General features: G+C 45.1%; 1 pseudogene; it reads left to right on the plus strand.

Moving 5' to 3' along the window:
- The first annotated feature begins 350 nt into the window (after positions 1 to 350).
- Positions 351 to 2,266, plus strand: LOC125539120 (UDP-glycosyltransferase 73D1 pseudogene; annotated as a pseudogene).
- The last annotated feature ends 9,956 nt before the right edge of the window (positions 2,267 to 12,222 follow it).

Consider the following 12,222-nt stretch of genomic DNA (forward strand, 5'->3'; position numbering starts at 1 on the left):
GGTTATTTTATGACAAGATCGGATCTCTTTAAGCCAGTGCATTTCAGCGACCGATCTTCTCGTGGAAGATGCCGATCTTCTTAAAAATGACCCAGTGGATGATGCACTTTAAACCATTCTCTTCGTTCAGAATTACTTGTCGCAGAAATGGATGTATCTAGATGTATTTTAGTTCAAGATACATCCATTTTCGAAACAAGTAATTCCAAACGGAGGGAGTACACCTCAGGCCAAGCATGTGAATTTTTCAAAAAAAAATTGCGGGTGAAGCGCGTGAAATTTCAAATTGCTGCACAGATTATTTGATCGCTACCGGTGCACATGGTAGATCTGAAAAATCACTAATTAATGGCTGGATGTTCAACAGCACAGCTCTAGAACCTATCCATGGTATGCTGAGATGATTACAGTTTACCAGTAGCAAACCTTCGGCAGGCTATATATACAGCGCAGGCACGAGGTGCACGGCCGCAGCAGTCCGGCACAATCACGCTTAGCCAACGGGCAACGGGCTACGGGAAGCGCATCCTTGTAAGCATCCAAAATGGAGGCGACCCTGTCCCCAAAGCCTCACTTCGTGGTCATCCCATGGCCAACCAGCAGCCACATCATCCCCATCGTCGACATCGGCTGCCTCCTCGCCCTGCACGGCGCCGCAGTCACCATCCTCACGACGCCCGCCAGCGCGCAGCTCGTCCAGAGCCGCGTGGACCGCGTCGGCGCCCAGGGCGACTCTGCCGGGATCGAGGTCGCCGTGATCCCGTACCCGTCCGTCGAGGCCGGGCTGCCGGAGGGGTGCGAGAGGCTGGACCACGTCCCCTCGCCCGACTTGGTGCCCAGCTTCTTCGACGCCACCACGCGATTCGGCGACGCGGTGGCACGGCACTGCCGACTCATGGCGTCGCCGCGGCGTCCGAGCTGCGTCATCGCCGGAATGTGCAACACGTGGGCGAGCGGCATCGCGCGTGAGCTCGGCGTGCCCTGCTATATCTTCCAAGGCTTCTCCGCGTTCGCGTTGCTGTGCTGCGAGTACCTGCACACGCACAAGCCGCACGAGGCGGTCGCGTCGCCAGACGAGCTCTTCGACGTCCCGGTCCTGCCGCCCTTCGAGTGCAAGTTCGCGAGGAGGCAGCTTCCGCTGCAGTTCCTACCGTCCTGCTCCATCGATGCGGAGAGTCTGCAAGAGCTCCGCGAGTTCGAGTTGGCCGTCGACGGCATCGTGGTGAACAGCTTCGAAGAACTAGAGCACGACTCCGCTGCGCGCCTCGCCGCAGCCACCGGCAAGACCGTGCTCGCCGTCGGGCCAGTTTCCCTGTGCCACGCGCCTGCTCTGGACGTCTCAGACGATGCAACGCGGTGCATGGCGTGGCTGGACGCCAAGAAGGCCAAGTCCGTGCTCTACGTCAGCTTCGGCAGCGCCGGGCGCATGCCCCCGGCGCAGCTCATGGAGCTCGGCATGGCGCTCGTGTCGTGCCCCTGGCCTGTCCTGTGGGTCATCAAGGGCGCCGACGCGTTGCCCGACGATGTCAAGATGTGGTTACAGGAGAACACGGACGCTGACGGCCTCGCGGACAGCCAGTGCCTTGCGGTGCGCGGCTGGGCGCCGCAGGTACCCATCCTGTCGCACCCGGCCGTGGCGGGCTTCATGACGCACTGCGGATGGGGCTCCACGCTGGAGAGCGTCGCCGCAGGCGTGCCCATGGCCGCCTGGCCGTTCACCGCGGAGCAGTTCCTGAACGAGAAGCTGATCGTGAACGTGCTCGGGATCGGCGTCTCCGTCGGCGTGACCAAGCCCACGGAGGGCGTGCTGACGGGTGGCAGCGGCGGGGCGAAGGTGGAGGTCGGGATGGAACAGGTGAAGAGCGCCTTGGAGAAGCTCATGGACGGAGGAGCCGAAGGGGAAGATAGGATTAGGAAGGTTCAGGAGCTGAAGGCGAAAGCGAAGGCTGCTTTGGAGAACGGCGGGTCGTCGTGCATGAATCTGGACAAGCTGGTCCAATCCGTCGTCTGAAAATTAGCGCAGCATGTCGGCCCTGAATAAATTCTGCTGCTTTCGCTCATTGATGAACAGATTGGGGTTGTTTCTTGCTTGCTTGGAAGATCGAGAGTGAAAAACATATCCTATGTTGTAAGTTGCAACTGTATCTCATGCCAACTCAGTCTACAAGTCTCTTGTTAGGCGCTGCCTGCTTCGTAAAAAAAGATAACGAAGCTGGCAGCTGCTCTACCATTTGAATAAGCAAAGTCTAGAGAATGTTTACGAATAGCTACTTCGAGAACCGACAGAAAAATCACACAAGATTTGTGTTCACTGGTGACCTCGTTGGTGTCAAATATAGAAAGGAAAAATACATCAGATTTGTGGCAGCTCGTGAATGATTCACAAGATTGGCTACTTGCCTACTTATAGAACCGACAAAATACTCGTGTCTAGTTTTCTCTCCTTCCAAACGTTCCACAGGATGATGCATAGATAGCAATGTGCATCTTCATTGCATGGCTTGAAATGAGCTTGCTCTAAATTTAAAAAAAGTCGGCAAAGAAAATATATTAATAACGTGCTATAAATTAATGACGCCATATGTAACTAACAGAGATTATGTTTTGGGATTCATTATAAACTATCCCCTAATTTGACCCTGTCAGAATTTTAGGAAACTAATTCCGGTTGTTAAGGAAACTAATTATTTTCAAAAGGATTTTTCCCTGCTACTCCCTTCGTTTCATTATGTAAGGCGTATTATTTTTGACACGGTGACCAAGGCACACAATTATAGAGAAGTTATGATGAAATTGCCCTTGGAAAATCTGTTGGTTAGTCACAAGTATATCAATTAGTCTAGGAACGTAATAGGTACATGTAGTCAAGAGAGAGATACTTTTCTTCTTTTGCTACAAAGAGAGATAAAGACAATCAAGAGAGAGATACTTTCCTATTTTTTAGAGGGCTAATAAGGGAATTATGAGGAGTTAAAAAGAAATGCACCTTACATTGTTGAATTTTCTCAAAAAACAAATACACTTTATATAAAGGAATGGAGTATATACTAGTTTGCCGACTAAACGCTTCCATTAAAATTCCAGTTTACTTCCCATCAAACAGAAATTTGCTTCTATCTAATCTAAACAAATATTCATTTTTAAATGGTTCTCTTTTGGTTACACCAAATTTATGCTTCCACCAATCAAAGCTTGAGCATCCTTGTTTAATGAAATTTGCTTCAACGTTTGTTCTTAATACAACAAATTTATGCTTCCCTCGACCGAAGAATAAGCATCCCTGGTTATGAAATTTGCTCCAGTTTAATAAATTTTGTGGTAGCAATGGAATTATGCTTCGCTAGTTATAAGTGTATCATGTAACTATATTATATATGTTTCAACAACATTATGAAATTGATTCCATAGAGTGGAGAACTGCTTCAAACAAAATACTAGTAACTCGTTTCCACCAAAGAGATTTTTTTTATCTTTTTACTTTCAACATGATGCATGCTTATAATGAACTAGGATGAGTTTCCAATGAAATAAAGTTTCTTCTGACGAAAGAGTAATTTGCTTCCATGAACAAACAACACATATAGGTAATTACATATGTTTTCATTGATTGGGATAATTGGTTTCTACTTGGGCCACGGTGTAGCCCCTCAAGCTGAGGGCAGCGAGCATGATGCATATGACTTGCCTCGTGTGGCGATTGGAGTTTCAACGAGCTATGCGCATCGTGCAACAATGAAGCTTCAACGAAAGGTGATGGAGAGGCGCTGACCCGTGGTGGTGCCGGCAAAGCACCTCAGTGGGTCCATCTCTGAGGAAGAGTGGTGCAGTGCAAGGATAATTCTGGGCACCATGGTGGATGGAGAGATCAATGGTGAAGTGGATTGGAAGCGCGAGGAGCAGGGATCGAATCTGGCTGCACTGGTGGAGAAAACAGCAACAACATCATAGGTGGATGGCGTGCTCGGTCGTGAGGTGGGAAAGGAAAATGGACCAGAGATAGAGGTTCTAATGGGGCAAGGGACTTCCCTGATATATCTTAGTTGTCGGATAAAATGTAATCGATGGTGTAGGAGTGGTCTAACGATTGATTCCTATAAGACTATTAGTAGGAAGTGTTTTCCTTTTAGAAAGAGCCCCAAAAGACTGAGGCATCGCCTGATCCCACTCAGGTGGCTTGGTAACAGATTTAACCAAGTAGTCAACTCATCACTAGTGGTTGTTGGTTGGATTGAGGACAACACAACTATTTGAGGGTTTTCATTTATGCTAACTAACTAAGATATATTTTTCTAATGTGATCCAATCATTTTTATAGACAAAACATGAATGCTAACTAACTCAGATCTAGTTTTGTATACATGTGAACCGTGTTTGAACTAGGTAAACCAACAATCGGACTTGGGACCGATGATTATCACCAGATGCAGCACACAAGGTTTACCAGGAACCATGGTAAAGTTATCAGGTTGCTCATGCTAAAATTATCAGGTTGCTCATGCTAAAGTTTTCAGGTTGCTCGTGTTATAGTTATCAGTCTGCCAATGCTAAAGTTATCAGGAGGAGCATGCTAAAGTTTCTAGATTGCTCATACTACAGTTACCAACATAGCGGTCATGTAGTTATCGGATGCTAATGATATAGTTACTAGACTGTTCATACTAAAGTTACCAGGTTGTCCATACGACAAATATCAACATAGCGGCTGTGTAGTTATTAGGTTGTTAGTTCTATAGTTACCAATATCAACTATAGTTACCTCTACACATGTCGTTGTCACCATCATAGTGAAGGAAATATGCCCTAGAGGCAATAATAAAATTGTTATTTATATTTCCTTATATCATGATAAATGTTTATTATTCATGCTAGAATTGTATTAACCGGAAACTTGATATATGTGTGAATACATAGACAAAACACAGTGTCCCTAGTATGCCTCTACTAGACTAGCTCGTTAATCAAAGATGCTTAAGTTTCCTAACCATAGACATGTGTTGTCATTTGATGAACGGGGTCACATCATTAGGAGAATGATATGATGGACAAGACACATCCGTTAGCCTGGCATAATGATCGTTAAGTTTTAATGCTATTGCTTTCTTCATGACTTATACATATTCCTTTGACTATAAGATTATGTAACTCTCAAATACCGGAGGAATACCTTGTGTGCTATCAAACGTCACAACGTAATTTGGTGATTATAAAGATGCTCTACACGTATCTCCAAAGGTGTTTGTTGGGTTGGCATAGATCGAGATTAGGATTTGTCACTCCGAGTATCAGAGAGGTATCTCTGGGCCCTCTCGGTAATGCACATCATGATAAGCCTCGCAAGCAATGTGACTAATGAGTTAGTTGCAGGATGATGCATTACGGAACGAGTAAAGAGACTTTCCGGTAACGATATTGAACTAGGTATGAAGATACCGACGATCGAATCTCGGGCAAGTAGCATACTGATGACAAAGGGAATGACATATGTTGTCATTACGGTTTGACCGATAAATATCTTCGTAGAATATATGGGAATAAATATGAGCATCCAGGTTCCGCTGTTGGTTATTGACTCAAGAGGTGTCTTGGTCATGTCAACATAGTTCTCAAACCCGTAGGGTCCGCACGCTTAACGTTCGATGATGATTTGTATTATGAGTTATGTGTTTTGATGACCGAAGATTGTTCGGAGTCCCGGGTGAGATCACGGACATGACGAAGAGTCTCGAAATGGTCGAGAGGTAAATATTCATATATTGGACAATAGTATTCGGACACCGGAAGTGTTTCAGAATGTATCGGGTACATATCGGAGTATCGGGGGGTTACCGGAACCCCCCGGGGGAAGATATGGGCCACATGGGCCATAGGAGGGAGGCAGGCCAGCCCAAAAGGGTCCCCCCCAAGGGAGGAGTCCAGATTGGACTAGGAGAGGGGGCGTGGCCCCCCTTTCCTTCTCCTTCTCCCTCTCCTTCCCCCTTTCCCCTTCCGGTAAAAGGAAAGGGGGGGCGAATTGGACTAAGAGCCCAAGTGGGACTCATCCCACTGGGCGCGCCCCTAGGCCGGCGTACTCCCCTCTACTTATTTTATATACGGGGGCGGGGGGCACCTCTAAGACGCATCAATTGTTCTTAGCCGTGTGGTGCCCCACTCCACCGTTTACTCCTCCGGTCATACTGTCGTAGTGCTTAGGCGAAGCCCTACGCAGATCACTCCACCATCACCGTCACCACACCGTCGTGCTGACGAAAATCTCCCTCGACACTTCGCTGGATCAAGAGTTCGAGGGACGTCATCGAGCGGAACGTGTGCTGAACTCGGAGGTGTCATATGTTCGTACTTGTTCGGTTGAATTGAGAAGACGTTCGATTACATCAACCGCGTTAAACTAACGCTTCCACTTTCGGTCCACGAGGGTACGTGGACACACTTTCCCCTCTCGTTGCTATGCATCTCCTAGATAGATCTTGCGGGATCGTAGGAAATTTTTGAAATTGCATGCTACGTTCCCCAACAATGGCATCCGAGCCAGGTCTATGCATAGATGATATGCACGAGTAGAACACAAAGAGTTGTGGGTGATGATAGTCATACTGCTTACCACCAACGTCTTATTTTGATTCAGCGATATTCTTGGATGAAGCGGCCCGGACCAACCTTACATGACCATGTTCATGAGACCGGTTTCACCAATAGACATGCAACTTGTTTTGCATAAAGGTGGCTGGCGGGTGTCTGTTTCTCCAACTTTAGTTGAATCGAATTTGACTACGGCCGGTCCTTGTTGAAGGTTAAAACAACAAACTTGACAAAACATCGTTGTGGTTTTTATGCATAGGTAAGAACGGTTATTACTAGAAGCCCGTAGCAGCCACATAAAACTTGCAACAACAAAGTAGAGGACGTCTAACTTGTTTTTGCAGGGCATTTGTGATGTGATATGGTCAACACATGATGTGTCATACGTTTTTGTATGTGATGAAAATGTTTTGTAAAAGTTATCGGCAACGGGCAGGAGCCTTATGGTTGTCGCTTTATTGTATGAAATGCAATCGTCATGTAATTGCTTTACTTTATCACTATGCGTTACCGATAGTTGTAGAAGCAATAGTTGGCGAGACAACAACAACGCTATGATACATCTCCAACGTATCTATAATTTTTGATTGTTCCATGCTATTATATTATCTGTTTTGGATGTTTATGGGCTTTATTATGCACTTTTATATTATTTTTGGGACTAACCTATTAACCGAAGGCCCAGTGCAAATTGCTGTTTTTTGTGCCTATTTCAGTGTTTCGCAGAAAAGGAATATCAAACGGAATCCAAACGGAATGAAACCTTCGCGAGGATCTTTTTTTGGAACAAACGCAATCGAGGAGACTTGGAGTGGACGTCAAGGAAGCAGCGAGGCGGCCACAAGGTAGGGCAGCGTGCCCAGGGGGCCAGGTGCGTCCCCACCCTCGTGGGCCCCTCGCAGCTCCACCGGCCTACTTCTTTCGCCTATATATACTCTCATACCCTGAAAACATCCGGGGGAGCCACGAAACCACTTTATCACCGCCGCAACCTTCTGTACCCGTGAGATCCCATCTGGGGACCTTTTTCGGCGATCTGCCGGAGGGGGATTCGATCACGGAGGGCTTCTACATCAACATCATAGCCTCCCCGATGATGTGTGAGTAGTTTACCACAGACCTTCGGGTCCATAGTTATTAGCTAGATGGCTTCTTCTCTCTCTTTGGATCTCAATACAAAGTTCTCCTCGATGTTCTTGGAGATCTATTCGATGTAATTCTTTTTGCGGTGTGTTTGCCGAGATCCGATTAATTGTGGGTTTATGATTAAGATTATCTATGAACAATATTTGATTCTTCTCTGAATTCTTATATGCATGGTTTGATATCTTTGCAAGTCTCTTCGAATTATCAGTTTGGTTTGGCCTACTAGATTGATCTTTCTTGCAATGGAAGAAGTCCTTAGCTTTGGGTTCAATCTTACGGTGTCCTTTCCCAGTGACAGTAGGGGCATCAAGGCATGTATTGTATTGTTGCCATCGAGGATGAAAAGATGGGGTTTATATCATATTTCTTGAGTTTATCCCTCTACATCATGTCATCTTGCCTAATGCGTTACTCTGTTCTTATGAACTTAATACTCTAGATGCATGCTGGATAGCGGTCGATGTGTGGAGTAATAGTAGTAGATGCAGAATCGTTTCAGTCTACTTGACACGGACGTGATGCCTATGTTCATGATCATGCCTAGATATCATCATAACTATGTGCTTTCCTATCAATTGCTCGGCAGTAATTTGTTCACCCACCGTAATATATGCTATCTTGAGAGAAGCCACTAGTGAAACCTATGGCCCCTGGGTCTACTTTACATCATATAAGTTTCCGATCTACAATTCTAGTTTACTATTTATTTTGCAATCTTTACTTTTCAATCTATACAACAAAAATACCAAAAATATTTATCTTACTATCTCTATCAGATCTCACTTTCGTAAGTGACCGTGAAGGGATTGACAACCCCTTTATCGCGTTGGTTGCGAGGTTCTTGTTTGTTTGTGCAGGTACTAGGTGACCTGCGTGTAGTCTCCTACTGGATTGATACCTTGGTTCTAAAAAACTGAGGGAAATACTAACGCTACTTTGCTGCATCACCATTTCCTCTTCAAGGGAAAACCAACACATGCTCAAGAGGTAGCACGCTACGACGGAGATCAAGGTGTCAAGCTGGTGACGATGAAGATCATGATGGTGCTTTGGTGATGGAGATCAAAGGCACAAGATGATGATGGCCATATCATGTCACATATTTTGATTGCATGTGATGTTTATCTTTTATGCATCTTATTTTGCTTAGTATAGCGGTAGCATTATAAGATGACCCCTCACTAAATTTCAAGGTATAAGTGTTCTCCCTGAGTATGCACTATTGTGACAGTTCGTCATGCCGAGACACCACATGATGATCGGGTGTGATAAGCTCTACGTTCACATACAACGGGTGCAAGACAGGTTTGCACATGCGGAATACTCGAGTTAAACTTGATGAGCCTAGCATGTACAGACATGGCCTTGGAAGTTGGAACACTGGAGACCGAAAGGTCGAACGTGAATCATATAGTAGATATGATCAACATAGTGATGTTCACCATTGAAAACCACTCCATCTCACGTGATGATCGGACATGGTTTAGTTGATATGGATCACGTGATATGATTAATTGAAACTTAATTTATCATGAACTTAGTCCTGATAGTTTTTGCATATCTATGTTGTAGATCAATGGCCCCTGCTACCGTTCCCTTGAATTTAATGTGTTCCTAGAGAAAGCTAAGTTGAAAGATGATGGTAGCAACTACACGGACTGGGTCCATAACTTGAGGATTATCCTCACTGCTGCACAGAAGAATTATGTCTTTGATGCACCGCTAGGTGAAAGGCCTACTGCAGGAGCAGATGTTGATGTTATGAACGTCTAGCAAGCTCGATCATATGACTACTCGATAGTTCAGTGTGCCATGATTTACGACTTAGAGTAGGGACTTCAAAGACATTTTGAATGGCATGGACCATATGAGATGTTCCTGGAGTTGAAGTTAATATTTCAAGAAAATGCCCGAGTTGAGAGATATGAAGTCTCCAACAAATTCTATATCTGTAAGATGGAGGAGAACAGTTCTGTCAGTGAACACATACTCAAAATGTCAGGGTACCATAACCACTTGATTCAGCTGGGAGTTAATCTTGCGGATGATAGTGTTATTGACAGAGTTCTTCAATCACTACCACCAAGCTACAAAGGCTTCATGGTGAACTATAATATGCAAGGGATGGATAAGACGGTTCCCGAGCTCTTCGCTATGCTTAAAGTTGCGGAGGTAGAAATCAAGAAGGAGCATCAAGTGATAATGGTTAACAAGACCACTAGTTTCAAGAAAAAGGGCAAGGGAAAGAAGGGGAACTTGAGGAAGAATGGCAAACAAGTTGTCACTCCCGGAAAGAATCCCAAGTCTGGACCCAACCCTGAAACTGAGTGCTTCTACTACAAAGGGACTGGTCACTTGAAGCGGAACTGCCCCAAGTATTTGGCGAATAAGAAGGATGGCAAAGTGAACAAAGGTACATTTGATATACATGTTATTTATGTGTACCTTACTAATGCTCGTAGTAGCACCTGGGTATTTCATACTTGTTCTATTGCTCATATTTGCAACTCAAAACAGGGGCTACGGACTAGGGGTGGGTATAAAAATCGACGAACCAAAGACCGAACCGATGCCGAAACCGAATAGACCAATTTTTCGGTTTTTTATACTGCCACAGAAAAACTCGGTTTTGATGTTCACTAACCGAACACTATTTGTTTAGTTCGGTTTTTATCCCGGTTAACCAAAGAAAAACCGAATGGACATGAGCTAGCGTATAAAGCAGTGCAAAGTCAGCCAGAACCATTCCCGGGAGGAGCGCCCATGTCGCTAGAGCCAAGAAACTAGCAAGCTGCATCCTGTGCGTGAGATAGGACGTGGGCCCTAATCCAACGCATGCAAAATTGTGGAAGGCCCAGCTCCACGTGAGCTTTTTTATGAAGTCTGTGCTTGTGTGTACGAGCATGCAACAACCAGCGGGGGGGGGGGGCGTCTCGTTACATTAGTCCCACCTCGCCCACTGAGGAGTTGAGGGTGAGACTTTGGGCTATATAGTAGGATGCCGCTCCTGCATTTTGATCGCAAGTAAGTTGATGTGGTCATTATGGTATAAACCAAAGACCGAACCGAATTGATCGGTTAACAGAATTTTCGGTTAGCTGTTTTAAGCTACCATATTCGGTTTATAAGTTTCCTAACCGAATTTCAAAAAACACTGAATGGTAAAAACTGAACTTTCGGTTTATACCGAATGCCCACCCCTACTATGGACTAAACAGAGATTGGCTAAGGATGAGGTGACGATGCGCGTCGGGAATGGTTCCAAGGTCGATGTGATCACCGTCGGCACGCTACCTCTACATCTACCTTCGGGATTAGTTTTAGACCTAAATAATTGTTATTTGGTGCTTGCCTTGAGCATGAACATTATATCTGGATCTTGTTTGATGCGAGACGGTTATTCATTTAAGTCAAAGAATAATGGTTGTTCTATTTATATGAGTAATATCTTTTATGGTCATGCACCCTTGAAGAGTGGTCTATTTTTGTTGAATCTCGATCGTAGTGATACACATATTCATAATATTGATGCCAAAAGATGCAAAGTTGATAATAATAGTGCAACATATTTGTGGCACTGCGGTTTAGGTCATATTGGTGTAAAGCGCACGAAGAAACACCATGCGGAAGGACTTTTGGAATCACTTGATTATGAATCATTTGATGCTTGCGAACCATGCCTCATGGGCAAGATGACTAAGACTCCGTTCTCCGGAACAATGTAGTGAACCACTAACTTATTGGAAATAATACATACTGATGTATGCGATCCGATGAGTGTTGAGGCTCGCGGGGGGTATCATTATTTTCTGACCTTCACAGATGATTTAAGCAGATGTGGGTATATCTACTTAATGAAACACAAGTCTGGAACATTTGAAAAGTTCAAATAACTTTAGAGTGAACTGGAAAATCATCGTAACAAGAAAATAATATTTCTACGATCTGATCACGGAGGCGAATATTTGAGTTACGAGCTTGGTCTTCATTTAAAACAATGTGGAATAGTTTCACAACTCACGCCACCTAGAACACCGATACGTCACCGTCGTATCTACTTTTCCAAACACTTTTGCCCTTGTTTTGGACTCTAACTTGCATGATTTGAATGGAACTAACCCGGACTGACGTTGTTTTCAGCAGAATTGCCATGGTGTTATTTTTGTGCAGAAATAGAAGTTCTCGGAATGACCTGAAAATCAACGGAGAATTATTTTGGAATATATACTGGAAGAAGAATCCATGTTAGGGGGGCTCCACCTGTCCACGAGGGTGGGGGCGCGCCCCCTGCCTCGTGGGCCCCCTGACGCTCCACCGACCTCAACTACAATCCATATATTCGTGTTCGGGGAGAAAAAAAATCAGAGAGAAGGATTCATCGCATTTTACGATACGGAGCCGCCGCCAAGCCATAAACTCTCTCGAGAGGGCTGATCTGGAGTCCGTTTGGGGCTTCAGAGAGGGGAATCCGTCGCCATCGTCATCATCAACTATCCTCCA

This window comes from Triticum urartu, chromosome 2A, assembly GCF_056163025.1.
Source record: "Triticum urartu cultivar PI428250 chromosome 2A, HENAU_Tu73, whole genome shotgun sequence".
Classification (NCBI taxonomy): Eukaryota; Viridiplantae; Streptophyta; class Magnoliopsida; order Poales; family Poaceae; genus Triticum; species Triticum urartu.